Source organism: Alexandromys fortis, unplaced genomic scaffold (assembly GCF_014885135.2).
Source record: "Alexandromys fortis isolate MF-2015 unplaced genomic scaffold, M_Fortis_MF-2015_v1.1 scaffold_4, whole genome shotgun sequence".
NCBI lineage: Eukaryota > Metazoa > Chordata > Mammalia > Rodentia > Cricetidae > Alexandromys > Alexandromys fortis.
In genome coordinates this window covers 28,912,823-28,930,351 of record NW_026067944.1, presented here as the reverse complement: position 1 = coordinate 28,930,351, position 17,529 = coordinate 28,912,823, and the positions used below count along the sequence as shown (strand labels likewise).

Below are 17,529 nucleotides of genomic sequence, written 5' to 3'. Positions count from 1 at the left end.
TTCAGAGGATCCAAATTTTTCAATTCTGTAACTTTAAAAAGTCAGGACCTACATTAAAAACCCGTTTTATGTATTTAACAACAGGAAAATGGTTAAAAAATGGGGGGAGGGACAGTTAAAAATATCTTTTAATAGTTTTTTTCTTTGTATAACAGCTCTAGCTATCCTGGAACTTGCTTTGTAGACCAGGGTGGCTTCATACTTACAGAAATCTACCCGCCTCTGCCTCCTGAGTGCTGGGACTAATGGTGTGTGCCACTATTGCTCTGCTCCGCTGTTCATACATCTTACCAGAATATCAGAACTGAGAAAGTCCCTCAGATCCTCAAAATAATACATGAAGACATTCAGATTAATCTCTTCATGGTCAAAGAAATATTGAAGGAAGTTATCCAGAAAAACCACAAACGTTGTTAGTTTTTTAATACTAATTGGTATTCAGGAACCAGTAAAAAATCAAAATGTTTCTGTGGTTTATAAATTTTAGCCAAATTTCTGATCTAGACTATGAAAATTTGATTTCTTTCTGAAACAAAGATCTTTCAACACTATAAGTTCAGTTAACATGTGGATATAAACAATGGGGTATTCAAACACAGTAAGGAAAAAACAAATACAGTTTGGTAATGGTTAAAACAACTTGCACTGAATAAGCAACTAGAGTTATAGGGTTGACGGCAAGAGGGAGAACCCATCTCAGAGGCTTTAGTCTATTGACAACTCTATACTCAAGATGAGGAACTCAGTCCAAAAGTACATGAAGAACTGCCCATTACCACAGTGGAGAAGTGGCATCAGACAATTCAAGCCCAGATCTATTCCTAATCCCTGCACTATTCCTACTACATGAAGTTATTTTCTTCTTCTGAAACCTGAGATTTGCAGTAAAATTAACCATTACATTTAGAACAGAAATTACCCACATATAATAATGTGCTTCAATGTTTATAAGACTACTTGTTTATTTAAAAAAAATACCACTGTATATGAACTTACAGAGAACAGAGGTCTCTTTAAATACTCCTGACAATGCGTGAGAAGGTATTCTCAAACTGGTGAATCATAGATGGGAGGAAAAGAATAAAAACCCTTAAAAAATCATATGAGAGACTAAACGTAGATAGGCAGAGTCAGTGATAATCTCTGTGAAGACATTATATGATGAATAACACACCATGGCACAGTTGAGAGTCTAGCAGAGAATTAAGCAGTCATGTTTTACTGAGGTCTTATCATCATTATTGATTCTGCTAATAAATTCACATATACACTCATTTGCACACATTACTCCCTGGCTTCACAATGTTCCCTCTCCTTTTCAGAAAATCAATTCCTATGTTTTATTTTTATTCAAGACTCATGTCAACTCCAGAAGTTCTCCCTAGCAAGCTCACAGAGATCTCTGTTCCCATAAACAGCTTTAGCAGTTAATAATGTCATGCTTTCCCAGCAACTGTACGCAGGTTTCATATTACACACAGCTTCCATCAATTGGCAACGGTTGTCTACAGTGCTATCTTTAGGAGGATTCTGGCTCAGTGGCAAAGAGAAGCAAAATGGACTAGGAATGCATCCCATGGACAGCGGAGAAGAGTAAAGGGTACAATAATTCTAAGCAATTCCTTAGACATTGATCCTGCCTTATTCTGCCATTTCAAAATCTAAGCTATTTGCCTTCAAATACAAATATTACCTTTGGTTAAGATCACAGCACATTTTCTTCAAGCACCGCTGTGTTACAACGTGGTAATCTTCTAATAATAATGAAATAGGCTTTTCCTACTCCTAGTCATTATTCTATTTCATAGCTTCTTGTAAAATACTTCTGGTGTGGGACAATTCTGTATTTTGTCAATTATGTTTTAAATAAATGCTGATTGGCCAGTAGCTAGGCAGGAAGTATAGCTGGGACAACAAGACAGGAAGTAGATGTGGGGCAATGAAAATAGGAGAATTCTGGGTAGAGGAAAGCCTATTCCTTGGTAGTCCTGTCTAGACACAGAAGAGGCAAGATGTAACTTCGCTGCTGAAAAAAGGTACTGAGTTCAATTCCCAGAAACCACATGGTGGCTCACAACCATGTGTAATAGGGTCCGGTGCCCTCTTCTGGTCTGCAGGCATACACACAGACAGAATATTGTATACATAATAAATAAATAAGCATAAAAAAGGAAAATATAAATTAACATCTCAACTCAAACATTAGGATCCAGCGAGATTTGAGATTAAGTATATTCTGACAAAATAAATGCAACAAAGGAAAGGTTATATAAATATATTGAAAATCGATATACAACTTTTAATAACGGCAAATCTATATATTTTAAAATAAAGCTCACCTACTGAGATCCTAGAATTTCGAACTCTACTTTAGTGTATTATCCTGTACAGAGTGGTTACTGAAACAATCCATGTCAAATAGTTTATTTCTTACATTATAGAAAAAGTCCCATGTTCCCCTCCCCCTGCTAAGGAAGTATATTTATCATATTCCACAATAGCTCACAGTTTGTTATACATTAACTGCTCATTCTCTGTGCCAATAAGACTATGCTGGAACAGTAAATGAATTTGGTTTGTTCATTTAAATGATTCTGCAAACCACAGGCTACCCAGTTGTCTAATGATAAGAGAGACCCAAAGCCACCTGATCACCATTATCCGGCCTGATTTTTTTGGACTCGTGGTCAATCCTGTCAGAATCTGCATACTGAGAAGAATGAGAAGGAAACGTCTACCTCAGACATAATCATGCAAAAGGGTTTTATTAATTCAGGCACCAGTGATGATGCGGCGAGGCTGGAAGGGATAGGATGTGAGATCTGGCGTGCTGGAGCTACTGCTCCAAGACCAATGCTGGTTTTGGCACTTCTCTCACTCTAGTGAGTTGTAAAAAAACAAGCAGGTGCTAGCAATCTGAGAGACCACATGCCAGCTACAGCTGCTTCAAACTGATTCAATTACATCTGCCTGAATAGTCCCAGGACATCAAACCAGTTGAAGCAATCCATAGGTTGCAAAGAGACATAGCCTCTCACGCGGTACAACAGTCCCTGAGGTAGGGCCTTACAAATCTCCAGGTTTTGGTAGAAATGGTTTCCCCATCATTGCCAGACACAGGAGAAAAAATGGGGTCTGTTTAATTTCTATTCACTTTAAAACTAAAAACTGGCTGGCAAGACGATTAAATGCCCCTTGGAATTTTTAGGTTTTAAACTGGACAGTAGCTGAAGTCTTAAGGGTCCCTCAAAGCAACATAATTTTGTGAGAACATTTCCCAACCATTGGGCACAGCACATTTACAGAACATGCTCTTGGGATCCAGACTTTGCTCCAAACCTTGTTTGTACAAAAAGGGGCCAAGCAGCTGGGAAATTCTGGAGTGGAGTGTGTCCTCATTAGTTCCCATCTGCCACCAGAACTCAGCTCATGGCAAGTTTGGCTAAGTCCTGGTGTACTCAGGTCCAAATGTGGGTCAGTTTTAATTACACTATACAGAATTCGGTATGCACTTTTTAAATCCTTATTACATAGAACAGAGGAATGAGCAGCTCTCCAGCTAATCAATTTTTTAAAGGTACATATATAAAATTTTAAACCAGGCTAGACAGACAGTGGGTAGAAAACAATCTTATAAATGAGTACAATGGTTACTTAAGAAAATTATTAGTGAAACTGGGCCATGAGCTAGTTCTGTTTTGAAATTTCAAAGTGAGAAACAAAATGTTTTCAGTGGTAAGATGGGAAACTTACAGAAGGTACATAGTCTCCTTGTGCTTTAGTGTGAATGAGTAACAATAAGGCCATGGACAAGGTATAGCACACACCTATAAGGGCAGAGACTTGCACAGAAGCACCAACTCCTTTCAATGTCAGTCACTCAGAGTGATATTGCATAAAAGAGAAAAATCAAATGGTACCTGGTAAAAGATAAGAAAACAATGATGAGACAGAAAATTGAGACAAAATAAAGAGGGAGGTAGGGAGAAAAAGAGTGAGTGAGGGGTTAAGAGTGAGCATGAGAGAGAAGAGAGGAGGAAGTGAAGGAGGAAAACATCACAAGATAGGCTGAAATGTATAGGGTAAGAGAGTCAAGGTATGTCCTGGTTCACACTAGAGCTGGCCAGAGTCCCTTCAATCCTAGTTACACAACAAAGCACCACCATAAATGCTCTAAGGATGTGAGATACTTTTGACTCACTTATGAAAATATTTAAAAAAATAGCATCTCAATAGGTTCATTTCTAACATTTACCAGCTGTTTAGTGTGAACCAAGAGCTGGTATTCTACTAAAAAATAACATTTACCTAACTATGTTATTATAAGTACCAGCAGTTCTGAGTTCCTTTCTTGTGCTCTCTCTCCTGCTCCTGATTTGGACCTTGAGATTTCCCCACACACTGAGACAATGGGGATGTTCTATTGGGAACTCACCAAGGCCAGCTGGCCTGGGTCTGAAAAAGCCTGAGATTCGCTGAACACAGTGGACAGTGAGGACTACTGAGATCCCAAGAACAATGGCAATGGGTTTTTGATCCTACTGCACGTACTGGCTTTGTGGGAGCCTAGGCAGTTTGGATGCTCACCTTACTAGACCTGGATGGAGGTGGGTGGTCCTTGGACTTCCCACAGGGCAGGGAAACTTGATTGCTCTTTGGGCTGAAGAAGGAGGTGGACTTGATTGGAGGAGGGGGAGGGAAATGGGAGGCAGTGGCGGGGAAGAGACAGAAATCTTTAATAAATAAATAAATAAAAATAAGTATTAGCAGTTACACATACCTGTGTATACACACATACATACTGACTTCTGTTGACGGAAATTAATATTGACCTATATTTGAGACTTAGTATACCAAGCCACTCAAATATTAATATAACAATTCCAAGTTAATTTTGTCAATAAAAACAAAAGAATCTTGTTGGGAGCTGGAAAGATGGCTCATCAGTTAAAAGGGTATGCAGCACTTCTAGGAGACCAAAATTTGGTTCCCTGAAACCATGTTAAGTGAATCATAAATACCTGTAACTCTAGCTCCAGGAGATTTGACATTCTCTTCTGGTATCTGTAAACACTCGCATGTATGTGGTACACACACACACACACACACACACACACACACACACACACGGATGTTTACCAAAATGCATATGACAGCCAGGTGGTGGTGCACACCTTTAATCTCGGAACTCAGGAGACAGAGGCAGAAAAATCTCTGTGAGTTCAAGACCAGCCTGATCTACAGAGCTATTGCAGGGGAGATACACCGAGAAATAAACAAACAAAAAAAATGAATATGACAATGGAGTCCTAACATCTAATACTAAAATATGTAAAATTATTTAGCTATAAGTAATATGATTTGTCCTCTATTAAAAGAGAAATTTGAACACTAGGCAATCATAAATAGATGGAAAACACTGTGAAGAGATATAGAAAAAAGATGTTGATCCATATGTCAACCAGCACAGAGAAGTTATCAAGGCTGTTTATAAAATTTGATTTCATACTTCAAAACTGCAAGGAAAGAAATACTCACCTATGACAGTAAGTTTGTGCTTCTTGAAATAAACCTCTACTAATACCAAATTTACCTTGACCCATCATGGTCAGAACTGTCTGTGATTCAAAACATAGAAGTTCTATATTCTGTAGTGAGGAATAAAGTGTAAACAAACTGGAATTTCCATGCCAGCTATTTTTAATCCGACTATCCTATATTCAAACATGAGCAAGAGATGTACAGCCCATGATTTTAAAAATCATCATTGGCTCCCACTACATATCTTATCTAGGGTATTCAAAGACATCTTAAATCGTTTGAACTCACATAAGCATTAGATTCCTTCATGATGAAACTGATTCTTCCAACAATTCTTCATACAAAGAATCCAAGGCCATCCACAAGCATAAGCAGAAACTACAATGATTCTGTCCATTTTGATTGTAATCTCACAAATGTTTATGAAAACAGAATTACTGTATCATCCACCAATTCCACTTTTGGACTTTAAAAATGTGGAAAGTGGGTTCTTGAGGAGTTTTTTGTATACATGGGTTAACCACACAGAAAGACAAATATTTTGTTAATTTACCTATAGGGTTGTCAAATCATTGAGACAAAACAAAACATAACTGATTTTCAGGAATTGAAAGAAGGACAGAATGTAAAGTTCTTTTTAGTGTTTCCACATTTCAGATTTCTAAGAGGAAAGGGTGTTATGGACAGTTGGCTGTAGTGGCTGAATAAGCATTATCCACACATTTAAAAACATTCAACTAGACACCTTAAAACATCAAGGAGGGTAAATTTTATGTATAAGTGTTCTAGAATTATAAAAATGTAAAAAATAAATGAACATTAGTATCTTTTAATTCAGTAAACTGGTTGATGATTTTTTATGAAATCTCCCTTAAAGTCAAAGAAGCATAGATATCTTTAGCTATTACTTCTGAGAAAATCTACTAGCCATTCCACGCCAAGATGCCAGGTCCCTGCTAATTAAATGGTCTTCCTTCAATATCCAAAAGTCATCATGATGGTGGCAGCCGTAGTGATAGAAGTGGGCACACAGAAAAGAAAGGTTTTTTAAGCATGTGCTACCATTGCACTAATATTTTACATGACCTATCTAACTTTCACTGCATTAATACAATCTAAATATTCTTCTAATTTTACAAATGAGGAACAAAAGAACAGAGATTTAACTGGGTCCCATTAATAGTAAGTAGTGAAACTTTAAAAAAAAAATCCTATTGATGTATCTATGTTGTCCTCTTTGTCATTATGACCTTTGAAGATAAGGATGTTGATTTGTTTGTTACTGAGTCAAGCAAGGAGCAGGCACTCAATGGCTACATAGAATAAAAGAAGTAAATAAGGAGGGCAAGGGATAAGAAGGATAGAATTACATTTAGCCAGGCTATCTTCTCAATCAGTATAGATTTTCTTCCTTTATTTACCTGTGAAATCACAGGGAAGCTGAGACTCTACCCTGGAATGCCCTATGGTTGACATTTTGTCTTTGATATTTTACACAATCACTGCAGTGCTGACGTCTGTCTGCTGTGGCTAATGCTCTCTCTTACTCACATATTTTTGGCTAGTCTCTTAGTTTCTCATTTTGAGAATAACGGAAATGTATAGCTTAACACTAAGGATAGGGAGTATAAAACAGGTATGATACCGGCCTTTTACCCAGTAATAAAAAAAAAAGTGAAAAAACTGTCCCCATAGGAAAAAATGCCCAAGTCTCATCAAACCGGAGAAGCCTAAACAAGACATATTCAGAAGTTATTACTGGCTTGAGACTTGGAATCATTCTAATATGCTTACCTCAAGCTCCACAATGTAATCCTTGAAGGGCCCAGAGCAAGTCTTAGCTGCATTGTTTTGATATGACCTTTGTTATGTATTTTCAATTGGGATTTAGTGGTGGGTAGAAACCATAATTATAAGTATGTAGATAGTAAATACAGGCTCCATTATTTCTGCTTAGTAAGACAACTGCATATGCTTTTAATATGTCCTGATCTTACCTGACCTAAAGAAAGTTAAGACACATTTTATTTCTGTGGAAGCTGGTGAGCTAGAATTAAGCATGGAGGGAGCATCCTTAGTGTGGAAGGCTAAGGCCTAGATAAATTAACAGAGGGTTTGCTTATCCCTTTGCTCCAAAGAGTTTCTAAAGTGCCATGGAACCTAAGTATGGATGCCTCAGAATTTGTGTGGGGAGAAAAATATTACTTTCCTCATAGTCAAAAAAATTAGGATAAAGCAAATACTGGTATTTTAATTCTTGATCTATAACAATGACAATGGATTGATTTTACATCATCACTTGTTTTTAGAAACAAGATTTATCTATATTTTTGTTTCAATCTAACAAGCAATGTGAAAAGTTAAGTAAGACCATCAATATTCATTCAAAATGCATTAACAGGCCACGTGTCTCTGGGGCACAGTCACTATAATTTCTAATGTCAGTCAGGCATGCGTCATTCCATATGCATTCACTCAACACGCACTGACCAACTGCTATGGACAAGGCACTATGTTAAGGAGACACAGGCATGCCTCCACTTCTTTATGTGTATTCTCCTACTTCCCATGAGGTTAGCTCAGGCCATATTACACTGATTTATTATTTATAAACCAGATTCCATGTATGCTAACAGAAAGAAAAGTACAGCAGCTCTAAGACTTAAAATTTGTGTGATTAAATTATCATGGAAAATCCCTAGTTTTTCTAGGAGAATAATACAAGCCATAAGAATAAACTTTCAATATCAGGAATCTGGGACAAATGAATATATTAATTAAATACCCTTATATAAAATTCCAGCTGTTTGTATTTCACTTATAGAACTTTACCTACAGTAAATTCCATAACAGTTCAAGTCTCTTAGAGATATACGAATTTGTCAGAACATAAAGCCATTAACAAAAGAAACTTAATACTACTACCAGGAACTCTCGGAAAACACCAAGGAAGAAGATTTGCTTAAATGATAATATAGCTGCCTTAAAACTTCATGTGTATTTTAGCCCCTCTTCTAGAATTTACTATTTAATTTTCTTTTTTTCCCCAACTTCTTCAACCCCAACTGCAGGAAAGACTCACATATAAGAAAAACCTTCTTACAATATACTCTTGTGTTTTCTGAATGTGCCCCATGTGTCCACTAATAGCCAAATGCTTTCAAATCTGTTCAGCTAAATGGATCAATAACTACATCCAGTCCCACATAGTGGGGCTGCCAACATGGTAAAAATCAAGCCAAACACAAAATATCTCTCCTAGGACAAAAATTATCAACACAGTTTTCTCGAGAGATACATTCTTTGAGCTACACAGCACATACATTATCTAAGGCAGACATGACATGCAAAAAATATTTGAGACACAAAACAAAGAATTAAGTAAAAATATTTGGACATGATAACCAGTGAGTTTTATAAAGGACCAATGTAACAGTCCATGGGCTACATCTCTTATCTCTCCAACTCAAGAGTACACAAACCAAAACTCACAACAGCACAGGCAAACTGCTGACAAGCTTATCTGTGCTTCCCTCACATATGACACAGCTGTGAGCACCAATTGAGCAGGTGCAACCAAGCTTTCGAGAATTCCTGCCTGTTGCCCGGGAACCACAACACAGCATGGCTGAAATTTTAAACAGGTGCAAATATTCCCACCCCTTTTCTGTTTATCTGGTGCTTGAGGACAGTGCAAAAGAAAGTGGAGCTGCAGGCACTCCCTATCCAAAGCAACCTCTACAAAAAGAGAAAATTGGAAACAATAAAGTTTGAAAAAAAAAAAGAGATGTCAAAGGTTGACTCTTCAATGATCTGACCGCACATTGTCAGTCGCTTTAACAGTACAGTTCTATAAAAATACTGCGTAATCTTCACCAGATGAATGCTTTGTAATTACAATTATTCTGGCTCATCAAATCTTAGAAATGTGTACCTGATTCTTACTGTGAACTACAACGCAACGTATCTACATAGTTACAGCTCTTTGAAACTGTCAATAAGACAAGTGATCAAAAATTTAACATTTGCATATTACGACTTCAACAAACAATTTCAATATAGAAAATGTGATATATCCACAGTTAATACATACATTCAAATAGTCATAGGTAGGTCATATACATACCTGTGCAGGGTGAGGCACAAACAGACTTGCAATGGATCAGATACTCTGAAATGTAAAACAAAGAAGTCATCTAAGTAAAATTTAATTTACTGAACCAAAGCTAGAATTTATAGTGAGACAACTTCTTCAGAAATGTAGGAAGGATTGCAGTGCATAAAGAAGGTGGAGTAGCTTATATGTATATGTGTCTATAGGCATTTCAGTCCACCCTAACTCATACATCTGAATGTATGTACAGAGTACCTCAGCAGGGTCACTGAGGGACTAAGATTCACCATGGCCTCTTCAATGCAAATGTTCTCTCTAAAAAACAAGGAAAACACTAAAAAAAATTTTCCCCTTGGTGTTCTTTGAGGACTAATGCCTTGCTAATAAAAATATGACTGCTGCTCTCTGAAACAAAACTCCTCCAGTTCATCTGTACTCATGCTGCTGGAACACTGGTGAGAAAGCAGAGTGCTTCCATGGAGCTGTGTACACACACACACACACAAACACACACACACGAAATAAAGAAAAATTTGAATGCTCCTTTACTTTGTTACAGCAGAGCAATTCCAGACTGAGTATCTTAGAAGTCATCCTAGCACATGGGGCATGCATGCCCAACACACTGCCATAGCTACCAGCAAAGCAGGTATTCATAAAGAAAACCATGAATGTTCAGCTTAAAACTGCAGCTGATAATCACATTTGGAAAAAACTGAGTTTAGATGGTAGATCATTATAACAAAAAGGCTACTAGTGACAGTTTAATAATTCTTTAGAAATATAAAATAAAGTATAAAATTTATATGTCTAAGCGCAGCTGATAAAAGCAACATGTAAAGGTCAGTAAACCTTGCTCAAAAGTGTGTATAGGTAATGATATTTATGATGGTTCAATAAAATACATAAAATGGGCATGAGCATGTGATGTGGGATTCCCCTTCGTATGCTATGAATACCACTGGATAATTTAGAATCTGCTTTGGGCTATTGAAGCACAGAATAGGGCAAGACTGGAATTCCAGGCAGACAGATGTAGAGGGAGTCAATGAGACTCCATGCAGCCAGTGCAGGGGATAGAAGCCAGATCCCAGACTGAACCTTACCAGTAGGCCACAACCATATGGCAATGCACAGATTAATAGATATGGATTAATTTAATATGTAAGAGCTAGATAGAAATATGCTTAAGCTATTGTCCAAAGAGTATTGCAATTAATCCATTTTCTGTGTGATTATTTCAGGTCTGGGTGGCCAGGAACCATGCAGCTTCTGTCAAAAGACTGGTACTCCAAAGTGGGGCTGACTACATCCACATAAAACCTAAGAAAGCTTGGAAAGGAAATTAAGACACAAAAGAACAGAGTTAAAGATGGCTTCTTGGTAGCCAGCATTTTTTTTTCCGGATGGGCTCTGTTTGCTGGCTGCAAACAGTAGTACCTCAGCTCATTTAACAGAAGACTTACTGACTCAGCATAGAAACAGTGGCTTCCTGGTTTGTGCTGGCAGCATGAATTCTGACTCTTTCAGAAGGCTGAGCACTTAAACAGGGTTTCTGAATAAGATGCTACTGGTTGTGTAATAGTGACATAGACCCTCCACAACCCTGAAGCTAGGGCAGCATGCATGGCTCTCAGAGGCCATGTTGGACTGGGTGGAGGCAAAGGGCAGGACCATAGAGTTGGTCCTGGCCACGCCCTCTTAGCAATTAAAAAAATAATTACAGATACAGCAAGCAATAAAGACGAGTTCAGATGGAAAGACCTCTAAATGGGTCACACAGTGTTGGATAAATAAACATAGGCTTGAAAGTGGAAAAAGAATGTAGTCAGTTATAAAATGAAGTAAATGGCTTTAAAAACAAAAGAAAGTCTTTAAAGAGACAGAGTACAGTCAAAAAATAAAGGAGTAAAAAAAGCCATGTAAAGATGGAATACACACAGAGAGTTTGGATTATGTATATTATTGTGATTTGAGTTTTTTGACTGTGAATGAGTTAAGTACAGAGAGACATTTCATAGTACAGGTTGCTAAGGTAAACCAATATATATGTTTTAAAAGTATCTTGACGTCAAAATATGGTTCTAAGGATATGCTGTTTTGGAAAAGAGGTTCTGTTTTATTTCCTGTGGATTCTTTCCAGACTAATGTGGTTTGATAGGCCAAGATTCTCTGAAAGGTCTTCATGAATGCCAAAAACTACAGCGTACAGAAAATACACCCAAATTCCCAAAAATTGTTTATAAACGATTGTTTTCATTTAAAGGGGATTCATTGTAAGTGGTTAATGGTCACAGTCAATTTCTGTGAAAAATATAAGGGGGATATGATATAGAGATGAACACTTTGCATTGGTATGGATCTTGCTTTATTAATACCAATTTTAAAGGTCAATTTTGTTATATGTATATTTATGCTTTTGATTCAGGTATTGCATTTGTGAAGCTCATTTAAAAATGTAATGTATACTTAAAATACAGGTTAATAGATAGTAATCTATAACAGTCAAGCTTGTGGTTAAGTCAATTAGGTTTTCTAGATGTACAGAGAAATATTTCAGATGGATAGTTATTCTTCAAACCTTTCAAAGACTTACAAAATATGGCATTTATAATGTTTTAAGAACTTAGGACTTTTCATGACAATGAGACACATCTGTTCCTGACAGCACCAATCTACTTCAAGAGGAAGATGGGCATTGAAGAAGCTCCTTATGAAGCTGGTTAGCCATATGGGCAAGAAACTGCTCTTGCCTGAACTGCATGATGCTAAGCTGTATGAACTGGACATGCAGGACCCACAAAAAACGGACTGCTGAACTTGTCTAAAGGTGAGATGGTCCCTTCAGGGTTCTTGCTTTATGAAAGAGTCTGTCAGACATTCTACAGGACACAGAAGAAAGTGACCAATAAACTGCCAAAATAGGTGGAACTGTCTTTGAAATTTCCTGCTTCATGGAAAAGTCTGTCAGACACTATGGGCCTGTAGGCTGAAAGTTGGATGTCCCAATATTACAGAACTTTGGGTGACTGTCCAGCCAGCAAGATGTCTTTGTCAAGTCTAGAGTTTTAGAAGTTGCTTACAGTACATTTCTTGTTTACTTAGATAATATTATATCCTTCTGAAGTCTTTGATGGAGTTGAAGATTAGATAGTCATAATTATAGTTTTCCTTAGTTATGATAAAAGATAATGTATATATGAATATTGTAACTATAACTCTTGCTTGGTAATTGATTTGTTGTATGTAATCTTGCTATGTTAAAATTAAAACATTCTTTTTGTTTTGATAGAAAAATGGAGGTAGTGTGGAATTTCCCTCTGTATGCTGTGAATACCATTAGTTAATAAAGAAGCTGCTTTGGGCCTAATGCACCACAGAATAGTGGAAGGCGGGAATTCCAAGCAGAAAGATGTAGAGAGAAAACAGGTAGAGTCAATAAGAAACCAGGTAGCCTCCACAGGAGACAGATGCCAGATACCAGACAGAACCTTACTTGTAGGCCACAACTACATGGTGATAAACAGATTAATAGAAATGGGTTCATTTAATATATAAGAGCTGGCCAATAAGAAGTGTGAGCTAATAGGCCAACCAGTGTTGTATAATACAGCTTCTATGTGATTATTTTCGGTCTGAGCGGTGGGGAAACAAACAAGCGGCCTCCGACAACAAGCATAAGTTGCCAAGAAGCTTCTGAAAGTCACTAGACAAAGTTTGAAAGTTTGGCTCAATAGTTCTAGGCATCTCCTCACATTATAGAAAACAAATAGAAATCTATGTTAAAGCATAACTTAGAGCTGGTGAATTGTTCAGTAAGTAAAGTCATTTGTTGCCAGTTCTAAGGATTAGAATTTGACCTTTGAGATCCATATAGTGGAAAAAAGTAACTGACTCCTTAGGTTGTCCTCTGTCTTACAAGTGTCTTGACTCCAGTTCCAACCTACACACACACACACAACACAAACACATGCACACATAGACACCTACGTAAGTAAGTAAATGAATACAATGTAAAAGATAATTGTATGGTATTGGAAAATTATAAGAAATTTGAATGTCTAACAAAATAAAATAAGTAAGGCATACCATACCCATACAAGCTAATATTTCTTTGCAACTCACAGTGAACTTTAAACATATTAAATTTTATGGAAATCTTCAAATGTATGATATAGCAGTAAGTTATTTAAGCTTGTATAATATCAACTGCATGGAAAGTATGACACTGAAGATTATAAAATGGAATAAATACATATAAATACTAAGATATTAGATTTGAATAAGACAAAGTCTTTAAATTTTGTTCTGCTGAGGTTCATAGGCAGCTAATTATCAACAATAAACATTACTTTTATACTAGTAAGATATTAACTGGTAAAGTAGAGGTGAAAGAAAAAACTGTAAAGTACCATACAGAAATCATAAATCTAACTTTGAGAAATAAATTAATTCAGTCACACATAAAACCCACTAGGTGTGCCTACAGAGAACACACTCTGCCTCCTCATCAGGGTACATAGGGTCTTTTTCATCCCATTACTCTAGGATCTACACAGTAATTCAGTAACACATTTTTAATCATCTTGGTAAAACTTTTTAAATTATGCAGAGTGAAATGATGGCAAGAACAACTCAGGACTGAAAAATCTGTTGTATCTAGTATAGACTAATTTATTCACTAAGCAAGCAACATTCAATGAGCATCTACTGTGTGCAAGGTGATGCATTTATCACCATCATGTGTTAAAAGATAAGAGAAGAACATATCCCCACAGTGCCAACCATTTAAAAGCTCTAAACATGTAGGAAAAGTTCAAACACAGATAAAACAGAACACAGCTCAAGGTATTTCTTAGAGCTTATAAATTTTAGAAGAAAGTGTATGCTACATCTATTATTTTATATTGTGGAGTGAAATTTTACATATAGGTAACATTGGCTAAACGCCCAGACTTATTAGTATTCATCACTTACAAAGTGCAGTCATAAATTAGGTTAAATATTTCAATTTTTATTTATGTGATTTGCATCATGTTGCTGGGGATAAGAAGATCAAAGAAATATTGATCCAATCTGCGATGTGAGGCATGTAAGATTGTCTCAGATTACACAGAGCTACATGAAACACACAGACAATTATTAACAGACTAGAGTTATTTATCAGCCACTTAAGTAAATAAGTTAGTTACTTGTTAACTGCTCCTGAAGACACTGTTATGACAACATCACAAGGGGAAGGGAAATAGAGCAGACCCATTTTTACTGGACAGATAAAAAGATACAGCTAATGGATTCTCTCTGTATCTTGAAGGTTTCTCTCTGTTCTACAGTCACAACTTTAGTCCCCCTGAAGCCAGTGCCCTAATAGTTACAAGTCTGAGGTCAACTAGTCCATCCTTGTGAAGTGGTGACAGGTATAACACAGTGACTCCTTTGATCACTGATCCCTGGCCAAAGTTTATGAAGTCTTGGGCAGCAACAAAGCTACCAGGAAGGCTGATGACTAAGTGCTTAGAATTTTCCACTAGACCATTAGATCTCAGGCAAGCTACATATTTCCTGTATTTAAAATGGTGATCATACTACCTACCCTAGAGGATTATTTACCGTGCTTACTGTCATCAGCATATAACGAAACAAGCACAGTGTCTGCAATAAAATAAGCATTTCCTTACAGGGTAGCAACATAGGTGCATGAAGAGGGAGAGGCTACTTTACTGTAACTAAGGAACTACACTAAACAGAAAGTCAGGAGGTAAAGACAGCATACTGGGCATGCATTACACAGCCCAGAGGCAGCCCTGGGCTGGATGTTGAGTGAAAACTTGACAGGGAATGATACATAACAATACTAATAACACAAAATACCTTATCCAGCATAGTAAGCACTATCTATATTACTGAAGAGAAAGAATAAGGTCTACTGTGTCACAATACTATTTAACTTCTGGGCAATTAAAACAGCAACAATAAGAAAGGACAAAATAATCATTCAAATGAAATTAAATCAAGGTATTGTGGCATGCCTAAGGATCACACATAAGTCTTGCTACTTTTCCGTTTGGAAAACGTTTTAATTATGTGTATGTGTTTGTCTCTGCATGTGGCTATGATTAATGAGTGCAAGTATCTGTCCTGTATCTGGAGTCACAGATGCTTGTGAGCTATGTGATGTGGGTTCTGGGAACCTAACTCAGGATTTCTGGAAAAGTAGCAAGTACTCTTAAATGCTGAGTCATTTCTCTGGCTCCTATGTTTCCTTTATTATATACTCTAAAGAGAATCATATGGCTCCAGCTGTTTAATAAGGATCAAATATAATTGTGAGAAGTTAGTTACATTTCGTTTCTTGATCATGTCTTAAAAGTAAAAGTGGGTACACACTGAGTAATTTTCTACCTTGATTTGCAACATATATCCTGAGAAAAGTGTTTTGTCTTCAAATTCTCATAGAACTTGGGTCATATGGAGTGAAACTATTATGAACAACAGTGAAGTTGGGGATCTATGTATCGGTTAAGATTTCTCCATTGCTATGATAAATACTGTCCAAAACCAATTTTGGAGAGAAAGGGGTTTATTTGGTTTACAGGTTATAATCTATCATCAGGTGAAATCAAGGTAGAAAACAGAAAGCAGAAGCTAAAACAAAGACCATAGAGAAGTGCTGCTTACTGGCTGCTTTTTCAGTTACCTTTCTAACATGGACCAGGACCACTGGATAGGGCTATCACTTCCCAGTGGACTGGGCCCACTATATCAATTAGCACTTACGAAAATACCTCACAGCCACAACTACATGCCAGTCTGATGGAGGCAACCCTCCAACTGAGGTATACTCTTCTCAGATGTGTGAAGTTAACAACTAAAATTAACCATTAACCTAGTGTAGAAATTTTCTTACTATGTCATTTTGGTGACTTCTAGTTAGCACAGCTGCGTTCTTTAACTGAAATTTAACAGGCCTGGCTTTATGTTATGGAGTACAGAAAAGTTCTTAGCTCCCTAAGGGTTGAGTTTTATTAGAGATGCCTCTTTAGCTATTAGGAAATCAAGTTGCTAACTCACTTAGGTCATTAAAAATAATATCATCTAGGTTCGTGGAGAAGTGTCTTCATCATGACTTTCAAAAAAAGCTTTGAGATTAAATTTATAAACTATTACCTCCATGACTGACTAAGTATCCTAAAAAATATTTTACATGGAGCCTTCACCCTCTATATTATAGTGTCTTTGGTGTGAGAAGGTATTCTGCAGGCTACCAATGAAGAAGCAAAAACACCAACCCAGTCACAAAACCTTTGGCCTAAAATCTGTCCTATCTGCAAGAAGAGATAGGGTAATGGTGGCACAGAACTTATAGAAGTGGTTAATAAATGTCTGATTTGATTTAGGCTCACACAATGGGATGGAACCTATACCTGACAAGGCTTGTATAACCAAGAACCAGAAACTAAACAATCCAGGCTGAGACCTAGGATAAAAGATAAAATGAAATACTACTGGCCATAAAAAAGTCCAATAAAATTACTCCAGATGATATTCTCCTATATGTATAGATCAGTGCCTTATTCAGTCACCAACAGAGAGGCTTCCTTGGGCAGCAAACGGGAACAGATGCAGATACCAACTGGCAGAAATTGCAGGAGAGAGAGTCTAAATTAAATGGCTCCATCAGAGCCCTCCTCTTGAAACTCAGGATACCCAGTGGAAGAGGAGGCAGGAAGTGTAAGAAACAGAGGGTATGGAGGACAACATGAGAACAAGGCCATCTAAATCAACTAAACAAGTCTCATATGAAGAGAGACAGAAGCAGCAATCACAGAGCCTATGTTGGTCTGTGGCATGTCCTCTGTGCAGATATTAAACCT

The 17,529-nt window shown here is 37.0% G+C and overlaps 1 protein-coding gene across 10 annotated transcripts in view; it reads right to left on the bottom strand.

Moving 5' to 3' along the window:
• Zbtb20 (zinc finger and BTB domain containing 20) overlaps positions 1–17,529 on the bottom strand; it is a 752,057-nt gene that overhangs the window by 548,289 nt on the left and 186,239 nt on the right. For all 10 annotated transcript variants that reach the window (XM_050148761.1, XM_050148757.1, XM_050148765.1 and 7 more), the window contains exon 3: positions 9,668–9,712. The gene's annotated coding sequence lies outside the window, so the exon portion shown is untranslated. The remainder of the gene's footprint in view (positions 1–9,667; positions 9,713–17,529) is intronic.